Source organism: Silurus meridionalis, chromosome 22, assembly GCF_014805685.1.
Source record: "Silurus meridionalis isolate SWU-2019-XX chromosome 22, ASM1480568v1, whole genome shotgun sequence".
Taxonomy (NCBI): domain Eukaryota; kingdom Metazoa; phylum Chordata; class Actinopteri; order Siluriformes; family Siluridae; genus Silurus; species Silurus meridionalis.
In genome coordinates, this window is record NC_060905.1 from 10,355,478 (window position 1) to 10,376,191 (window position 20,714).

The window sequence follows — 20,714 nt, forward strand, 5'->3', positions numbered from 1 at the left end:
GTCTCGCCCCTGTACAGGCTGACACGGCAGATCCTCCTATGTTCCCAGGGAAAACTCCTCTCATTAAGAGCAGTTTACATCCCGGGCCGGTTGAACTGGAGAGCAGACTCCCTTTCAAGGCAAAAGACAGGGGGGACAGAGACTTCGCATTGTTCCCTCTGGTTCTCTCTGTCTCTCATTGGGGCTGGATGCCATGGTGCAGATGTGGCTGAGGCTAAGAAAATTCTTTCTAGAAATTCACAATGATCAAATCAACAAAGACCAAATGAATAAGCCACACCATCCTTTCCCCCTATTGCGCTGATCCCAGAAGTTCTGGAGAGAATCTGACAGGAAGGAGCTCGTCTTCTCATGGTGGCACCTTGTTGGCCGGGCAGACCGTGGTTTATGGACCTGCTGTCCCTCCTTGTGGGACCTCCTTGGGAAATTCCTCCCAGGAGGCATCTCCTCTCACAGGCAAGGGGATCCCTGGTTCACCCCGCCCCCAGAGTTATGAAAGCTGTGGCTGTGGCTCCTGAGGGGGGCGGTTCCTAGCAGCTGGTCTACTGAGGTAGTAAAGACGATTCTCCATTCCAGAGCTCCCTCCACAAGGAGGTTGTATGCCACTAAATGGCATCTGTTCGCCATGTGGTGTGAGCACCGCTAGTTGGACCCAGTTAACTGCACAGTTGGATCAATTCTGGAGTTCCTGCAGGAACAGTTTGCCACAGGGTTGGCTCCGTCAACCCTGAAGGTTTACTTGTCCACTATCACGGCTTACTGTACCCCGCCAGCGGTGCAGTTTCAGGGAAGCACTCTCTTGTGACACGTTTCCTATGCGGCACCCAGAGGCTAAGGGCCCAGGACACAACCCAGAGAGCCTGTGTGGGACTTGGCCGTTGTGCTGGCGGCTATATCTGAGTCCTTCTTCGAGCTCTTGGCCAAGGTGGCCCTTAGGTATTTGTCGGTTAAAACCGTTTTTCTCCTGGCAATCTCCTCCCTTAACCTCTTAGGGGTTAAGGGAGCGCTCACGCAACCTCTGGGTCACGTGAGCACAACAAACAGCCCATTGTTCTCAGGTGTTAATGTTTAGCAATAGATTAAATAAAAAGTAAGAAGAGTAACCATGACTAACTATACATCATTCTAAAGCTCTAAGTCTCAAGCAGCAATTTCAGATCACTGTTTATTAATGAAAAACGTATAACGAATATATTTGCTGAATTTGTGTAAGCAGTACACAACAACATGCATTAAAAAAATGCACTACTTAGATTATTATTGTAATAACGAGTCACAAACACATCTACTGCTGCTAATCCCGGTTTATTAGGAAAGATAAGGGTCCACTGAACAACATGCCATAAAGCATTTCTGCTCCAAACAAACATTTTTGTAATTTAGATGTTTATTTCTTTGTTTACGTCACAGAACTTCAGCTGGTGTTTGTGTTTATATATTTTCGAATAACTTTCGAAATAATAATAATAATAATAATAATAATAATAAAAATAATACAAAGTAAAAGAGTATAAATCTTGGGTGGAGTCTTCTCTCTCTCTGCAGGTGTTATCATGTTTTTTATGCGCCACCTTTCATTTCAAACCTTTTATTTCCAGCCAGTAGCAGTATGGAAACAAAATGACTGATGGAAAATGTAGCCAATAAGTGCAGGATTCTAACGATATATGGGAGGATTTTATTCTTCACGTGTGAGTCTTAGTTTTATTACTCTTTATGAACTCATACTGGTCGAAGCAGCACGTGGTGATGAACCAGGAAGTGATGCAGCTCTCAGGTCAACACAAACAGCTGTTTATAGCTCGTGCTAACTGGACTTTGTTTACAAAAAAACAAAGAAAACAGGGGAAAAAATGGACAATCAAAAAAGTTGTTTTATTTGAGATTTGCAAAAAAAAAACAGCTATGTGGAAAATATTTTTGGGGGGCGGAGTAACAACAGAGACATGGAGATCTTCATCGGTAAGTTACAATAAAGCCCCCTTTATAGCTTTATACGATTTTATTGGTTTTATTGCCTGTTTGTTTTTATAAGAGAAATGTTTGAAAAGTAAGTTTGTGTGTGTGTGTGTGTGTGTGTGTGTGTGTGTGTGTGTGTGTGTATTGTTGAGATTGGAATGGCCAGACATCAATATGAATGGCCATGACTGTAAAACAATAGCTTGTCTGGCTACCTGGCCATCAATATGAATGCCAAATCTCCAACATGTATAACAAAAGCCTTTAATGGTCAGTCATTCATTAATATGCAGAATGTATGAATAGAGTATGAATGGGCACCGGAGTTTTGCAGGTGTCTCTCAAACAGGGGAGGCATCAAATTTGAAAGATAAACTCATGAGACATGTGGCTTTCAACCCAGTACTTTTCTGGATTGCTCCAGGACTGATTTCATGTATTTATATATGAAATAAAAATAATGTTCAATGCAGGAAATGTATATCTATGGGACTTCATCATCTATAACTCAATATCTTTTGAGCAATATCAACTTTGATGTTTGACAGTAAAGCTCAAAGTGTCTTCTTTCCAAAGATATTTAAATTGTGTATGTAGCACATTTTTCTCAGGAACTGTTAACATTTAAATTCAGGTAGAGCATTTCAGCTGTGAGTCCCAAAATTTGGATGGGGAGGGGCGAACCAGACATAGTCTCAGAAAAATGTTTGTAGGAATCTTATTTTATTATGATATCTTCATTAAATTTAAAATATAATCTCATGAGACATGTGGCTTTAACCCATTACTTTTCTGGATTGCTCCAGGACTGATTTCATGTATTTATATATGAAGAAAAAAAATTTCAATTAAGGATTTTTTTTACAGTATCTAATCATCTATAACTTATGTTTTTGAGCAATATCAACTGTTATATAATGGACAGTAAAGCTCAAAGTGTCTTCTTTTTAAATATATTTAAATTGTATGTTGTCCACTTTTAAACATTTAAAGTTAGGTAGGGCATTTCAGCTGTGAGTCCCAAAATCTGTGTCGAGGGCTAACAGGTTAAGAGGGTCGGGGACCTACAGGCTTTCCATGGCTCCGTTTCTCCTGGAGTTTGCCCCTGGCCTGGCATTGCCCCCGGTGCTATTCTGTACCCCAAACCTGCGGCTCCCTCACAACCTGTCGTTTTGCAGGCATTCTGCCCTCCTCCTTTTTTAGCCCCTAACCAGGAAACACAGTGAGCACTGGACACATACCCCCACAGGACGAGTCCGTGGAAGAAGTCAGAGAATCTGTTTATCTGCTAAGGCCCTCACAGAAAAGGTTTCCCGGGTAATAAGCAGACGCTCAGTAGATGGACTGTGGATGCCATTTGTCGGTGTTATTATTTCCCTGGTCTTCCCACTCCTTTTGGAGTTAAGACTCATTCCAACCGGGGTATGGCGGCCTCTATGACCTGGTCTGCTTTAGTGTTGTTCCAGGACATTTGTAACGCTGCAGGCTGGTCCACCCCGCTGACTTTTGTTAGGTTCTACGACCTCGACATCAGAGCCACTCATGTTAATCAGATATCTGTGATGCTCCTGAAATTTTCTTTCTTTTTACATTTAATAATAAAGAGAGTTTAAAATGCTCAGGTTAGTAAAGTCTGAATTATCTTTTTACTATAAACATCTACTGTAGTAAAACTAATTGAAGGGTTTTACCAGGCCCCTCTACAATTGCTCAAGCAAGAGGTATCAAAGCATAATTATCTTGGCTTGCCTCATTACCTTCAGATTATCCAAGAGGGACTACATTTTCTGACTGATTTACAATGGGGGGCTTCTACACCCAACAGCAAAGTTACAACCACAGCCTTAGGTACAAGTCTCAATTGCTGTAGAAAGCATTTCAGACCTAATTAAGTTGTTAACCAACTCATTACTGATATTGTAGATGATTAAAAAGCTATTTGCTTTTGTTCTCTCATTAATTAGGTCCCATAACTTGATAAATGAACCTTGAACTTGTGTGTGTGTGTGTATGAGTGCTTATAAAAGTATTCATTTGTATGCTAAATATGCAGAGGGAGGTAAAATAAAGCAAAGTGGAAACAGATTTATATTTCTGTGGCAAAAAAAGTAATTTTAATCTCTTAATCTATAAACCAACATGATCACAATTAAATCACTATTTGCTGGAGAAGAAATACTAATCTGGACAGATAGTTAAATGTTATTTCTTTTTACACCCGTTAACTAAACACCAACGTTTTTTCCCAGATTTGGGTTGATGGGTTGATCGGTTTGCATTATTGACTGTTTTGGTTGGAGAATGAACACTTGGAGAGTGGAGATGCCATATACTGGAGCTGTGTGTTTGTGTGTGTCTGAGAGTAATGGTGACATTGCTATGAGGTGGCAGCTTATGTTGAACTCTTGCTGAGCCAACACAGATTTCTCTTCTATTTCCTCATAAATAGTCTATTACTGCCTTTGAGAACATTGCATAAATCAGCCAGCAAGGTTCTTTTTTATTATATACATATACCTAAGTTTTGTTTTTATATTTTTTATGATCATGTTGAAATAGCAGTGTATATTCTGCATTGGAAGCCAAATAAACATTTGTGTGTAACTGTGTGTTGACTGGGACGTGAATGCTTGGTGATATGTTTGGGTTGGATAATCGGGGTTATGTGAATAATGGCTTGTGAAATGACAACCTGGCCTAAATCCTCTTTAGAACATTAGAAAAGACATTAGAATATATAAAGAATATTTATTAGAATATATAAAGAAATTAAAAAGAATACTGACGTATATTGATCTACAATACTTTTATTTTTACAAGTACAATAAAATTATTATTATTAATTACAATACTGAAATATATTGATATACAAATATATGTTACATGTATTAACAATACACAGTGTGAAAAGTGTCAGTGGAATATGACCAAAGATATAACAAAACAAAGATATAACCAAAACAAGCAAACACATTTTTTTTACAAGATTTATTTTACAACTTAAGCTGTTTAAACCAATTGCTTTTTTAATGATGTGGTCACCTAAAGAGAGAGACCTGCTAGTAAGCCTGTTTTATAATTGTCCTCAATGGGTCTTTTTTCACATCTGAAATGAGACAGTATTTTTAGCAATGCATACAAACAAGCAGTGTCTTTTTAGCATTTTACACTCTGAAGTAATATTCAAACATTTAAATTCAGAAGGTTACTATTGATTGATGTCATGCTTCAAAACTTGTTAATGGATATAACATCTTTATCTTCTTTCTTCCTGATTTCCATTGAAAATTGAAATTCACATATTGATTTCTGATTTTTAGAGAAATTCTTTTATTATACCACCCGTACTGGATAAAATCAAAAATGTTTGGGGAAATTAAAATCTGTACACTGTGATTAATTTAATACTTTTGTGTTGGGTTTGAGAAATCAGTATATAAATGCCATTCACTGAGCAGGGTTATCTGAGATATTGCCACTGTAGCTGCTAGTGTATTCTTTTAGATAATGTGTTCAGTATATACATAACTGGAAAATGATTGTTACACAGCAGAATATTATTGTGCCTACTCGATGACAACAAAGACATATAAAAGTTGATACTTCGTAGATTGCAGTCAACCTAAAAGTATGCATTTGGCATAAAAACAGATGCATATTACGGCTAAAGACAAGAAGTCAATCTTGTCTAAGAACCAGAAAAAGACGTTTGATTAAAACTAACCTACAAGTAGCAATGACTGCCAGCAGAAAAGTCACATGAAAAGGTTCAATGTTAATTAATGATAACATTTCCTTCTGCCTACTGCTAGTCCCATAAAAACAGAAAACCCCACTGTACTGTCTTATGAATCATTTATTACTGAAAATTGAAATAAAAACGAAATAAATGTAAAAATCAATATGAGGTTAGACATGTTTAGAGGGTAATCTTTACTCATTTCTCACTTATTGTATGATACTTTCTTTACTGGGATTGTGTGGGGAGTGCTTGATTTTCTTCACTGTAAATTAGATCTAACCTTAGAACTTCTAGGCTTTTGTTTTTGTGAGTAGGTGCATAAGCAGAATATGCCGTAGGAGTGGAAGATCAACACTGGACCCTCGAAACACAATAATAATTCTAAATAATTCTAAAACTTTCCATGAATTTTGCTTTTCTGTTAATGTTGATACTTCTTACATTGAGGTTCCAAACAAACCATAACAACCCCAAATGGGTTGCTTGATTTATAAATGAGGACAAAGGAGATTTGCACTACTGTGTTTTTATTATTTATTTATTTTGCTAAAATAGAATGTTATATATATCTAAAATATTGTGTTCTATTGTTTTTGAAATGGTACTGGAAATCACAAGCCACAAGTAAATTAAGTGTGCAGGCTATTAGGTCTTAAACTGTATTATGTGTATAAACTCAGGACTTCATCAGTAAAAATAGACATCCTCTAAACAGCTAGCATTTTATCACTAATTACATACTTATGTCATATTGAAGCCCATTACTGAGTAACCACACAAAGCACTTTTCCTATTCCAGTTAATGTTTAAAATTAAAAAGGCTCTGGTGTGGAATTCAAACCTACCAAAATGTTTGTTTATTTCTGCCACTCTTCTGGATTTTCTAGATTAGAAAATGATTAGTAAACATTTTTGCATGTAAGGTAAGGAGTTTTTGATTTGAGACACAACCAATGAAAATTTCCATAACAACAGCTAAAGGTTTAAAGAGAGACAGAACTCATAAGGTTGAACTTATCGTTGAGCATAAAATCACTAAACAGTTTACCTTCAACTTGGAAATCAGACAGACTGGGATATTTTGTCTCTGATGTATCAACTGTCTAATCTTGCATTTACTGTAATTTCCGAACTATAAAGCGCATTATATAAGCCGCACCCACTGAATTTGACAAAGATTTTTATTTTGAACATAAATAAGCTGCTTTGTTACGCGAGCAAAAAATTGAGGTACGAGCTCGAGACGCCGCTGCTAGATGGCGAAGCGAAGCCAAAGAGCGAAGATTGTGACGAAAATTAAGATAAGCAAAGAAGAAAAAGTTAAAATGTAAAAGTTTAGGGATACGTAGTGTACAGGAGTGATAGTAAAAAACGAGTTTTACCTCCGCCTCCGGTTATCGCCTCTACACCCCCTCCACACACACACACACACACACACACACACACACACACACACTCACACACACACACACCCTATCGGCGTTTTCGTTAGCTCAAGTCGTCTCATCTGATTTGTTATTTAGAAATGTATTTTCCAATTTAATAACATGAAACATAAAAACAGGGTGTCATTTTGAGGGTTGGAACGGATTAATGCTATTTTAAGTATTTTTAATATGGAAAACTGATTTGATGTGCAAGCAAATTGAGATACGAGCTCGTCCAAGGAACGAATCAAAACTCGTAGGTCAAGGTACCACTGTATTTCTCTGGGGAGTTTATCTTTTGTCATCGTCGTGCGATGTTTTTCTCCCGATGCCGTGCAGCTCAGAACACAGGTGAAGTGCGTTTTTTCGTTTCTGTTCAGACATTTCATTGGTCTAATGGTATGGGGTTCAGTTTATTGGCTTGAAGTTTGTGAAACCGGGAAAAACCCAGGAAAAACCCATAAATAAGCCGCTTCGTTGTTTAAGCAGCGGGGTTCAAAACGTGGGAAAAAAGTAGCGGCTTATAGTCCAAAAAATACGGTAATACTCCACATGTACATATAATAAAGATGCGATCAGCCGCTTGTGTTGTTGCCACCTCCAAATGTGCACAGACAAGTATATATAAATCAACAGATAAATCCCTACTCTATTTGAAAATTTATTTCAATAATTAATTGTTTACATGCTATAGATGTTCTAAATTATAAAATATATGTGAGGTATAGCAAATAGAAGCTTACAATACAGAAACTGCATTTAATAATAAAAACCTCTAAGCACAAACAAAACTAAGTGTACTAGCAAAATGGCAGAAGCAGAAAATAATAATGGACAAATGTTACTGCTGTAACACCAAGAATCACTTTGCAAACTCAGCAGAACTCAGCAGCTCTGGGGGGTATAATGTATTTTAATTGAAATAGATATAATTCTCTTTTTTCTTACTCAAAATTCTACCTGGCTACGTTTTTATATAATGAGACCATAAGACAAGACCATCTGTCACTTTACATGTTACAGCAGAAAATCACTTACTTGAATGGTCTTGATCATTTTTTCAAATGTACACAGTTCAGGTAAAAAAGGTATTTTGTAATGAAGTGTGTATTTGTTTAGTCCTCAAGATATTTGTGTCTGTTTTAATATTCAGAATTAAAGTTACAAAGTAATAAATACTAAGAAATTCTAATAAAAAGTTTTTTAACATAAACCCACATTTACCTGTAAGCCCGATGTCATTTGGAACTTTCTATTAATCCAGTTTGCTGCATATCAATTGTGGATTAAAAAAAAATTGAGACAATTTTGAATTTATTAATGTTTTGTTGGTTTTAGTTCAGGTTTGGGGTTACATTTTAAAACGACCAGGATCTATCAGAATGTATCAGAATCTGCTATAAAGCTAGGGTTTAGTGCTTCCTAGTGCTTGCATGGGATATATGGAGTGGTAACTTGATATATGAAAGTACTGTTTGTACAAGATTATTGTAGAAATATTTTTATTTTATATATATTTTTTCTTATGTTGGAGTTTTAGTGTATAGCTCAGTGTACTGTAGCTCAGTAAAAGGACTGTGGAGGTCTCTAAATGTTTTTAGACCTTGGGGAACCTAACACTGTTTTCATGACCAGCTACCGATTTCCACACACTCAAGAATTTTCTTCACAGCTGACATGTGTCACCATGCTTTCCCCTATTGGCTTGGCAAACACATAAAAGTAGGTTCTACTGAATGAGAAGCAGCACTATTATTTGTATATAACGATTTTATTTATATATATATATATATATATATATATATATATATAAATAATAGTGCTGCTTCTCATGCAGTAGAACCTACTTAAAAAAAAAAAGTACATATAAATGTATAAAAAAAAGTGTATATACATGCATATATACTTTTTTCCTCCCTTTGTCCCTTCAGCATACCAACTTCAGATGACCATCACTATTATTTTTTTAATTTTCAATTAATGGGCAAAAAGAAAAAAAAATTCAAAGAGAGATATTTTAGGTAATGTGATCTGCATGGATGGCTTGCTGCCAGATGGCACACATTTTAAAGCTACACAAGGCCCTCGTTTCTTATCCAATGCCTTTACATTTAGTTCATATATATATTTTTTATTAATTCCTGCTTTACATTAATGCTTGGTATAGTATGTTTTTCCTTCATTGCACAACAGTGTTTGAAAACTTCCCTGCTGCTGAAAGAGAGACAGCATCTTGAAAACCTTTCTTGACTGAAAACCTACTCGCCAATACCTCATGCAACTTACTAGGATAAATTCTATTCAGCTCCTTTTTGGTAGGTTTGGTATGATTCTCTGCAACATTAGCCATGCATAGCAAAGAATGGAAGCAGAAAGTTCAAGACAGCTGGACTAAATCAATAACAATAATTACCCGCTGAAAACCTTTCAAAGTCAAGTTGTTATGTTTGATGCAGTATTTGAAATAAATGTCGCTGTCATTAAACCATCTTTCCCTTTTGTCTTCTTGCCTTCTTAAATGTTGGGCTGCGTTTACCTACATGGTGCTATTAACGGCTATTACAGGAAAAGGTCTTCTGTTCCCCAAAGCTGGGCAAAGCCTCATCCATATAGCTCAACACTTATCTTTCTTACATTGTTGAGTGTATTTTTTTTATTCTGAATTTGATTCTGGATTACTCATTGAAATTTTTCTAATACATTTGATGTATGAGTATAATAAGTGGGTTGGTAAAGGCAAAACTGAGAAGTCTTGCTTTCACTACAAAAAATACCACCTTTAAACATTTAAAATGTATAACTATAAGCAAACTATGAAACGCTTTCTTACACAGAAGAAAATAACCTTTTAAGTTTTACATTTTTATATATTTATAACATTTTATAAATTTATAAAATGCAATTATTTATTTATTATTTTTTATTTGGCTAGCTAATTTCAATCTGTACATTTTCTTATTTTCGTATGCAGAAAAAAACCTAACGTCATCCTGCCTCAACCTTAGTCACAAAAGAAGTCTGACTGCAGAGTAAAAGAATAAAGCCAGGGGACAAGTGGCAGAGAGTAGGAAAGTGTGACAGTGTAAAGAAACATGAGTGAGAGAGTAAAAACATCTTATATTTTACTTCACAGAGAAAAAGCAACCCCCTTCTCTTTCTCTCTACACACATCATACTGCACAATGCCTTGCAGAAGTCACCTAAATTGAACTTTTTTTCACAGCCTGTATTTACTCTTGATTTGTTTTTCTACATTTTATAATACATCCTAGAATATCTGCATTAGACATCTTTTGTAAACAGGAATCTTCTCTCATTACAGATTGGTTAGATCATATATTTTAAGAATCATATGCAAATCCATTGTGTTCATACATTTTGTGTCAATTAGCAAATTTCAAGTGCAACATTTTATAGCCCATACAGAAATCTGATATGGCAATATATGTAAAGCACATGTTCAGGTTTGGATTTTACAGATATAGAACTATATGAAAGATACAAATACGCCACATATACAGTGGGGCAAAAAAAGTATTTAGTCAGCCTATTAGTCATGCTATTTAGTAGCATGTTACTGATGGTAGCCTTTGTTACTTTGGTCCCAGCTCTCTGCAGGTCATTCACTAGGTCCCCCCATGTGGTTCTGGAATTTTTGCTCACCGTTCTTGACCCCAATTTTGCACAATTGGTGGCTGACTAAATACTTTTTTGCCCCACTGTATTTATATACGTATCGAATACATGTTTATATATGGGTAAAGGATGTTTATCCTTGTACTATCTTTGTATATATACTGTATATATCAATCCAGTGGCAATCAAGCAAAAAATATGTTCAATCCTGAAGGTTTTTATTCCAGAACTACACTATTTTGCAGCTTAATGCACAATGAAAAGCCTGAATAATTTCATTCCCCTGCATTTACATGTATGTATTTTGCAGATCTACATCCAACAGCAGAGATACTCTTAAGATAAGCACAAGACTGACCTCTTAAATTACTCTCTAGAACTGTAACACTGTTGAATATTCCCATGAGCAAATTCTACATTAACATCTATGTGACACCATTTTCACATAGTAACTAACTACAAATATGTTCATATATTTTTACATACATTAACTATTCTTTTCTGTATGTTCAAATATCCAGAGTGGAGAAAAGGAAATCATTTTGGACCCCACACACCCAGCCCATTCTCCCTTCGAATTGTTACCTTCTGGTTGGCGCTACAGAGCCCCATCCACCAGAACAGCTAGGCACAAAAACAGTTTTTCCCGCAGGCTATAATCAGCCTGAACTATTAAAATACTCATAACTACACATTGTCCATCATAACTGACCCATTTATACATAGAATCCAAATGGTACATTTGTAAACTGCAACTTGTAAATAACATCTGTACATTCATTTGAACAATATTTCTACTTCTGTATATAGTGCATTATTTGATTTTCTGTTTTACTTATATTTTGTTATATTATATCTGTACTTCTCCTGCACTGCAAGATCCTGTCCCCAAGTCTAATTCCTAGTGTGTGTAAACATACTTGGTAATCAAGCTATTTCTGATTCTGATATATGGACATAAATCAGATAACTGTATGGGAGAGCACACAAGCATTGGTGTGATGTGCTATGGCACTTGCAAATGCTATGTTAACTTTAATTAATCTTAGTAAAAACAATGCATGCTTCTGGCCTTTGTAAAGAAGTGTGGTCAAATCAGGTCAGTCACTCTTCTCACTAGGGGTATACATCAGATAGAGTCAGATTTCCCTGGATAGGATTGAATCCGTTGATTGATTGTGACCCCATGCTCTGGATGCAGTAGAGATACTGATAGACCGGAGGTGGATGATGCTCATACATGCATCTCCACAGGTGACTGATTGTCAGTAGATGACAAATTGCACAAAACAATGACAGCAATTGAAGGCCAATGATTCAAAGGCAGTCATTACAGGTAGTCCCATGGGGCTAAAATGCCTTTATGCGCATAAGCTCTGTGCAATTTTCTAGTCCAGTAATCACAAAAGAATTTAAAAAGATCTCTCATAGCTTGTAACTCTGTTACAGTACTTTTGATATTTTAAACAGATATATTTTGTACAGTACAGAAGAGGAGCTCATCATCTTTACACTCTTATCTTAATCAAGTACAATTCTGGGCCTTGAACTGAAGCTTTTTTCTGTTGCGAATAATGCATGTGATTGCCTTAGACAGACACCACAGAGAAAATTATTTAACAGAAATGTTGCCATATTAATATTTCAACTATTAGCCTGACTGTAACAATGTGCATTCTGGTGTTGGTTAACATTTACACAAGTTAACTGTATTAAAATCAATTAAATCTTTTCTTACATAAATCAGTAAAATGTCCAGCAATCTGTATTCTGACAATGCTGTTTTCTGAGGAAGTTGTTGATTATCGCTGTTACATGCTGTTCTTGAACTTGGTCAAGTAATCAAGGTAATATATGCTGAATGGCAGTCTTCAGAAAATGAAAGGGTGACTGAATAGGGTTCCACTCTGGAGAAGCCAAATTGGGGAATCCACTGGAATAGCCATTTGTGTCATGATTTGAGTTGAAGAAAATGAATGGCAAAAGTGAATGCGTGCAGGCATTTTTCTTTGTTATTTACTGTACAATGAAAATTAAAGTAGGTCACAACTATTCATCAAACAAGAACAGATTTTATTTTTTATTTCTGACTTGGAGAAAGCCCCTTGAATGAGGGCTTAACTTTGTTGGTGCCTCCATGTTATCAACACTGCTCATACAATCAAATATTGTGTGGAGGATTATAAGTCTTGCTGAGTGCATTTTATATTTATGGCTCCTAAAAAAGAGATTCAGTGCCTATAAAGTTCTTTGCACCAGTAAAGTCATTGTAATTCCTGTTTTTTCTGACCCAGTGTTAACCTGTAAACCTGTATAGACCTGTATGTCTGAGCTTTAAACTTTTCTGCCTCTAGTTCCAGCTGAATTTAATAACATACACGTAAATGTTTTTGTACAACAATATAAATCAGATGAAGGCTGTAGGCACCTTGTGGGAAAGATGGTGCGATGAATACTTAACACAGTGAGAAGGTTCAAGTCACACGGAGAGAGACTAAATCCAAAAGAGGGAGACAATTCCCTCTTGCAAGGCAGCCAAGTAAAGAGAAATGAGTGTTCTGTGTATAGGGTATTGAAGAGTCTTTGCTGTCAGAATGGTGTGGTGTAGCTGAATATCAAACACATGACAAATATAAACTTTCACATATAAACTTTCTGCCCACATATCCAAAGTGTTGTATATATATTTTTTTTGTTAGAAGTAGTTCAAATAAGGCTAGAAGTCTCTAGTGACCAAATGTGGGGCTGTGTTCAGGGGAGCTTTACATTTACTTAGATTAATTACTATCTCAGGTTTGGTAAAATAGCCTGAGATTTATCTGCCCCATGCAATTATTATCCTTCACATATTGGTTTATTTATTGTTTAGCAGGAAATATATTTTTATGACCTTATGAAATAGTCCACAAGACTAGTCCCTAGCAGATTCTATTAGTTAACATTGATACAATAATAAAAAGTTCCCCTTCAGGAATTCGAGCTGCATCAACAACACTTTGGGAATGCCTCTGTGTAAACACGCTCTGGAACACATATGTAATTTGTCCAATGGAACCCCCGTGACAGGGTGATGTAACGACCAGGAAGCTAAGAAAGCACATGCGGGGGAGACTGCTCTAGCTTCTGTTGTTCAGAAAGTGCTCTGTGAGCATCTGTTCTTTCTTCTCTTAGGTTTTTCTATGGCAAGCCAAAGGTAAAAAGTAATGGAAAGAGGTAAGCAATCCTTCAGACTAAGTTTGTTATTCCTTGCATGCGTGTCTGGGGGGTGGAGCATGCTCGGTCAGTTACTGAGGAAGCTGACTGCCTGCATTATGCACACATGCTTATGTGTATGCTCCGCTCCCAAAAAGCGCTCTTCAAGAAGGGCGCTCTCACCAGCGTTCCTTGCGGTTCTGGTCCCGCTTCTGCCGAGGCAAAGGGGATTTGGTTGGTGGTTTGCAAATGGATCGGGCACAGGTGTTGCTAAAGATTTGCCTATGTGCTTTCCCCCGCTGCACTGCTCCCAGGAAGTTCTGAAGAGAGTTCGCCGGGATGAAGTCTGTCTCCTTCTGGTACCCCTTGCTGGCCGGGCCGCCTATGGTTTGCGGACCTTGTAACCCTTCTCAGAGTTGTGGAGGCTGTGGTTGTGGCCCATGAGATGGCACAGCTTTAAGTATTGGGTCTCTCAGCTTAGGTTGTAGAGACCATTCTCCAGTCCAGAGCTCCCTCGACAAGGAGGTTGTATACCGGAAAATTGTACCTGTTTATTATATGGTGTGAGAACCATCAGTTAGATCCAGTTAACTGCCCGGTTGGCCCAGTGCTGGAATTCCTTCAGGAACAGTTCGCCAAAGGGTTGTCTCCTTCCAGCCTACAGGTTTACGTGTCTGCTATTGCGGCACATCATGCTCTGCTTGCTGAGCAGTCACTAGGGAAAAACCCGCTAGTGACACGTTTCCTACATAATATCCGCAGGCTGAGGCCTCAGGTGCGACTTAGAGTGCTTTTGTGGGATCAGGACATAGTTCTGGAGCCCTGTCCTAGCCTCCCTTCGAGCCTTTGCATAAGGTGCCATTTATGTTCCCTCTGTTGCCCCATGACCAGTCCAGGCATTATATCCTCTTCCCTTTTGGGCCCCCGACCCGGAGAGGCTTAATCGGACACTGGACACATATGTCCACAGAACTGCCCTGTGAAGGAATTCGGCCAGCTGTTCATCTGCTACGGTCCGTATAGAAGGGGTCTTCCTGTGGCAATGCTGTGGGCTGACCTTCATCAGGTCTTACAGTCTCGACCTTAACGCAATTCCTAGTCCCTCAGTCCTTCGATTTAGCTGTGCCCATCCACACTAGGCAGGGATTTGTCAGTCTGGCAGTGTTCCCAAAGCGTTGTTGACGCAGCTCGAGTTCCCCAAAGGAGAACATCTCTAGGATTCACACATGCTTTCATAGCTTCCTGGTCACTAGGTCATCCCACTGGTGAGGTCAAGTGGTTTAAGTGGACAGATTACACAAGTGGTTCACAGCGAACAGACGGTCCCAAAGCATTGTTGATGCAGCGTCTCGTTCCCTTGTAGAGCCAGGGTTGCATATGTAACCTAGAGACGGTCATATTCATAACAGACTATAAGAATAGTTTTAGCATGCACATCAGTGTGGTGACATCACTATGTACCCGCGGTATTAAATAAATTAAATTAAAAAAAGGTTAATCATTGTTATTTAAGGATGGGACATGATAATTGCTGGATTATGAACTTGCTTGTCATCAATACAAATACATTTTTCAGCTTGAAAAGAGCACAGAGCAAAAATGAATACAAATACCAGTGGGAATAGCATAATTTTAAAGAAAGCTTCTCAGAAAGTGGGAAAGTGGGAGGCTTTTACTTGCTTTACTTGATTTGGGCACAATTATAGAGTTTGGGAGTCAAAGCTCATATTTATTAACATGATGAAAACAGATCCACTATTCTTTTTTTCCACTCATCTTTCTTAGCTACAAAATTAAACCATATTTTTAAGGTTCTTCTACAAACGGTTACCACAAAGCTGGAGGAACACAATTGTATAAAATGTCTTTGTATGTGGTATAATTACATTTTGCATTCACTTGAACTTGGAAACCCAAACGTGTGTCGGCATGGCAGTGCCCCTGTGCACAAAGTGAGCTTCATGAAAGATCTTTAGTGGCTTGCTATAGAGCTCTGATCTCAACCCTACTGAACGCCTTTGGGATGAATTGGAACACTGACTGCACCCCAGGCTTCCTCGTATACATCGGTAATTGACTTTACTAACGCACTCCAAAATCTAGTGGAACATATTTCCAGAAGAGTGGAGATTATTAGAAAAGCAAACTGGGGTTAAATGTAGGAATGCAATGCTCAAAAAGCACATACCATACTTTTTAACACAAGGTAATTTACTCTGTCGACATAAATCTGGATACTGTGAAGTTAAAAGCTTCCCTCCTTCATCTGACCACAGGTTGCTCAACAGCAAGAAGACTACTATTTCTAATTCTGACTCACTAGGCCTTTTATGTAGTGGTGGTGCCTGAGGGCCTGCAAAATTTAGGGAATTTTCGAAGATGGGTTATCAAACTACAGCTGGACCCCAATCCCAACCATCAGCAATATATCTTTATATCAGTGAATAAAGTACAAGCCTTGAATCACTAGAGACACTAGACTCTTCTCACACACTCTTAGTGGGCAGTTGCTCAATGGAGGGAGATTATAATGACAGTTACCTCTTTTACCAGATAGTAAGTTGTGTGTTACAACATAGGTGCAGGGAATGTGAGACTACCATATGAAAAAGAGAACACATCAACTACTATAACTTAGGGCAGGTGATTGAGGTACTGAGGTGGCTGGAAAGCTGTTGGTCTCATTGGTTCTTTTACTCATAAGGGGAGTGCCCTAGCACCATCCCTAACAAGCCAATATACTGTCAAAGATAAATAGAGGTGTGTTTTCAATTAAGAAAAACTATATATGCTTCTGTTTTTAGTCTATTGAAGTAACAGACTGTTTAATAACTATGGTGTAGCAACTCAACTAATGGTCCTGTTCTTAGTCATCTTGACATTAGATTCAAGTCACGATAAGCAAATGTCATGTCAACGATGTAGAGTAGGAAATTTATAATCAGATGTCATATGTTGAAGTCAGGTAAATCAAATGTCACAATGCTCCTGCTTTGTCACAAAAAAACCAATCTTCACAAACACATTTCTCTCTGTACTATTAAATGTGCATTTGCTCCTCAAACAAGAATATTTCAGTGCCTATGTGATTGACCATTTTTATCACTTGACAATGACTTTGAAGTGCAGTTTGTTTCTGACAAAGCATACATCTGTCATGTTCATTTCTGCAAATCCCTCAAACCACAACCTTCTACACTCATTGTGACTTGATGATGTTTTACTCCAGCAGGGTGCATGAGACAATTCAAATCATTAGCTGTCTGTTTTGGATATTGTTTTTACCAAAGATGTCTTCTCAGGCACTGATATATTCTTCTGTTTTTTAGTCATGTGTGTTGGGCAAATTTCTTTTGATAAAACAAGGAAACCTGTATTTGTGTCCATCTATCTATTATTTGACAGAAGACATTGTGGAAATACATGAGCAGTAGGTTTCAGCAGTATCTGCCAAGTCGGTGAACAGGAACAACAAATCCCTTCCATCTATTCAACTAAAGGAAGCCTCATCAAACAGCCACACAATGAAACACAGAACCATCATAGCTGAGCCACACGTAAATTGGCTTCTCATTGTGAAATCTCATGAGTATGACAAAAATTCCAAAAACATTTTTTTACTTTTGCTTTCTACCAAATTAACTGTCAGGGAACACAACAATATCTACATGAGGTTTTCTGCTTCCAGCAAGCTCAGTGTCCAGTCTAACCCAGTACCAATAAAATGTATGACCTAGACAACACAAACGCTTTTACAGTAGGTGCAAAAGATTTAACCAAATCACATTAGACATTACCTATAACCTTTACAATACTGAATTGGCGCCATTTTGGTTCCTAGAAAAGTAAATTTTAAAGCAAGAAACAGTGCTTTTTTTTTTTTTTTTTTTATAGAACCCTACAGCTACAGCTTCCAATTGGTGTTTGGTACTCATACATAATAGAATATTTTTGTTTAATTAATCCTCTCATTAAATGTGTTTGGTAGATTTGCAGATCTCGATGTGTTATGGATATACAGAGTTTCGGTTAGTTTAATATGCTGCTCAAGATCATTAGGAATTATTGCAAGCAATAATGAATGAATATTTGTGGAATGGGGAAGGATTGGTCATTCTTTCTGCTTATAGTGTGTAGGGGTGGGCAGGAGTGGGATTAAAGAATGATAGAACAAATAGCAGACATTATCAAGTTTTAATAAAGTTGTAGGAAGTACCCTACTAAAATACCCTACAGTACTGTACAACAGTAAAAGTGTGTGTGTGTGTGTGTGTGTGTGTGTGTGTGTGTGTGTGAGAGAGAGAGAGAGAGAGAGAGAGAGAGAGAGAAATTGATATGGGAATTTTGCGACTACATGACTGTTCCTGATGAAATATTCCATTGTGTTCTTCTTAACATCACCCACTTCCCTCGAACATAATATTTTACCCGTATTGCATCACTGATCCAATTTGATTAGTTTCTTTCTGTGCTGAACTGAACACTGCTAAGAATAGTAAAAAAAGGCAGTTTAGTTTCTCACTTAAAAAAAAAAAAGAAACGATTCCTGATACCCAGCAGGAGTTGGAGCCTTTGTTTAGTTACATAACTTAAAAGGGTATTAAGGGTCATCAACTCAATATACATTAGGAATATTTTTCATATTAGTGCATTATTAATTCACAATAAAACTGGATCAACATTAGTTGAACAAGATCAGTAGTGACTGCATCAAGCTAATTCCAAATTGAATGTGAGGTTCTGAGGACTGAGGAGAATTCCCAGCTATTTACATTCCTTTCACTTCTTTTCAAATAATCTGTTTAGTTTAAGGCCTCCTTCTTCACAGCATGATGCCATTTTAATGATTGAAGCTTTGCACATCAAATTCATTATCTTTGATTGGTTAGTTAGGGGAAAAGCCAATGCTCTAATGGCCAGTTTAATGAATATTCAAAGGCCCTATCTTGCCACTGAGTGCAGCTCTTGGCTGTAATAACCCTCTACTGCTGAGGTTAGATGACAAAGCCAAGTTGTTTAACACATTGTGATGCTTGGCTTCACTACCTAGCATCACCAATAGAAATCAATTGGCTGCTAACATTTACAGTATTATCTCATTGCACCTAGTTAATACTTAGGATACAAAATTGCCCCAACATTCTGTCCATGTTTGGAAACTATGTCCACAAGAATTCAGTTATGACAAGAAAAGCAAGGAGCTGAATCTGTGAACATGCTGTTAGTGGTAAATAATTGATCAAGGGACAGACAATTGTCTAAGAACTTACAATAGACCATGCAATGTTATTACGTTTCTAAGCAGCTGCCTAACATGATAGAAGGAACTGAGACGCTTTCTTGTTTGAAAACTGAAATAGATTTCTGATCTACTTTAAAACACAATTTGACATTTATAAATTGCCCAAAGGCAGATATTTTTTCAAAAATATAAACATTTTTCAGCTGATAGAGATTTCATCAAGTACATTCTCTTCCTTTTATGGTCCTTTTTTTTAATATTGTGTGCACTAAATAACAGATTTTTTAAATCATGGATAAACCTTAATAAATTGATGAAGGCTATTTTGTAGGTATGGGTTATTCTCTAGTCTCTATATAGTCATGAAATGTAATCTATTGATTTGTGTTTATAGACACACATTCCCCTCTTTTATCGTTTCACTGAGGACGACTTTCTATGTAATGCATTTTAATAGAAAGTATTTTTGGTGCCTCCGCCAGAGGCTGTACTGTTTTTTTTTCTCGTTTGTTATTGATTTTTTTTAATCATCAAGCACTATTACTTAACATGTAAGCAGGAGATTTTATTCTTGTTTTTATTGCATTATATTCGTAAACTACTCGCTATGACAAACCATCGTCAGTGGTTCCTTACATTTAAGATTAAGTTAATATATTCTCCAGATTAATGAAGAAGACTGTGTTAATTAGAGACACACACATTTATTACAGTATAACCCTAATCCTTACCCTAACCCTATCCCTAGCCATATATTTTCTGCCTTATTCTCTGATAGAAATGCCGAAAAAAGATTACGATTGGCATTTCTGTCAGCATTACCCATGATCCTCTGCCTACGTGGCTATGAAGACGAAGCCAGACGGATGCGGTCGTGCTGAGTGACACGAAAAAAGAGGAATTTTCGTGTCATGAACACATTGGTTTTCTATCTATCTATCTATCTATCTATCTATCTATCTATCTATCTATCTATCTATCTATCTATCTATCTATCTATCTATCTATCTATCTATCTATCTATCTATCTATCTATCTATCTATCTATCTATCTATCTATCTATCTATCTATCACTATATCACTGTCTTCAAGGCTGGTGGTGCCTATTATAGGCTGCCAGCAGGACAATGATGGGGAGAACCTTTGGCTCCTGTCTAATGGTGACTCTCTCCCCTATTCTCTCTCATTACAGGTTTAGGCGGCACCCTCTTAACGCCCCGTAAAGGTGGGAGACTCCTTGTCCTTGCGGCAGGAAGTCCCCAAATCCTATGCGCCAAAGGCGACCTGGGCAGATCCAGCCTGCCTCTCAGGACCTGAGGCATTGTTGCTAGGCGGGAATGCCCCGCTCCTCCTCCTGCTCCACCCCCCGCTTCAGCCTACTCTTCGGCCCCCACTCCAGTCCCCACTCCAGTCCCCGCTCCAGCCACTCCACACCCACTTCCCTGGACATCAGAATTTTTTTTCCTCCTTTTCACTTTTAGTTTTAGTCCCAAATAAAGACACTGTATTCACCGA

The 20,714-nt window shown here is 37.5% G+C and overlaps 1 long non-coding RNA gene across 1 annotated transcript; it reads left to right on the forward strand.

The window, feature by feature from the left end:
• The first annotated feature begins 1,668 nt into the window (after positions 1–1,668).
• On the forward strand, positions 1,669–20,714 carry LOC124376146. The gene is made up of 2 exons (XR_006923779.1): positions 1,669–1,962; positions 20,392–20,714. It is a non-coding gene; the product is annotated as an uncharacterized LOC124376146 (long non-coding RNA).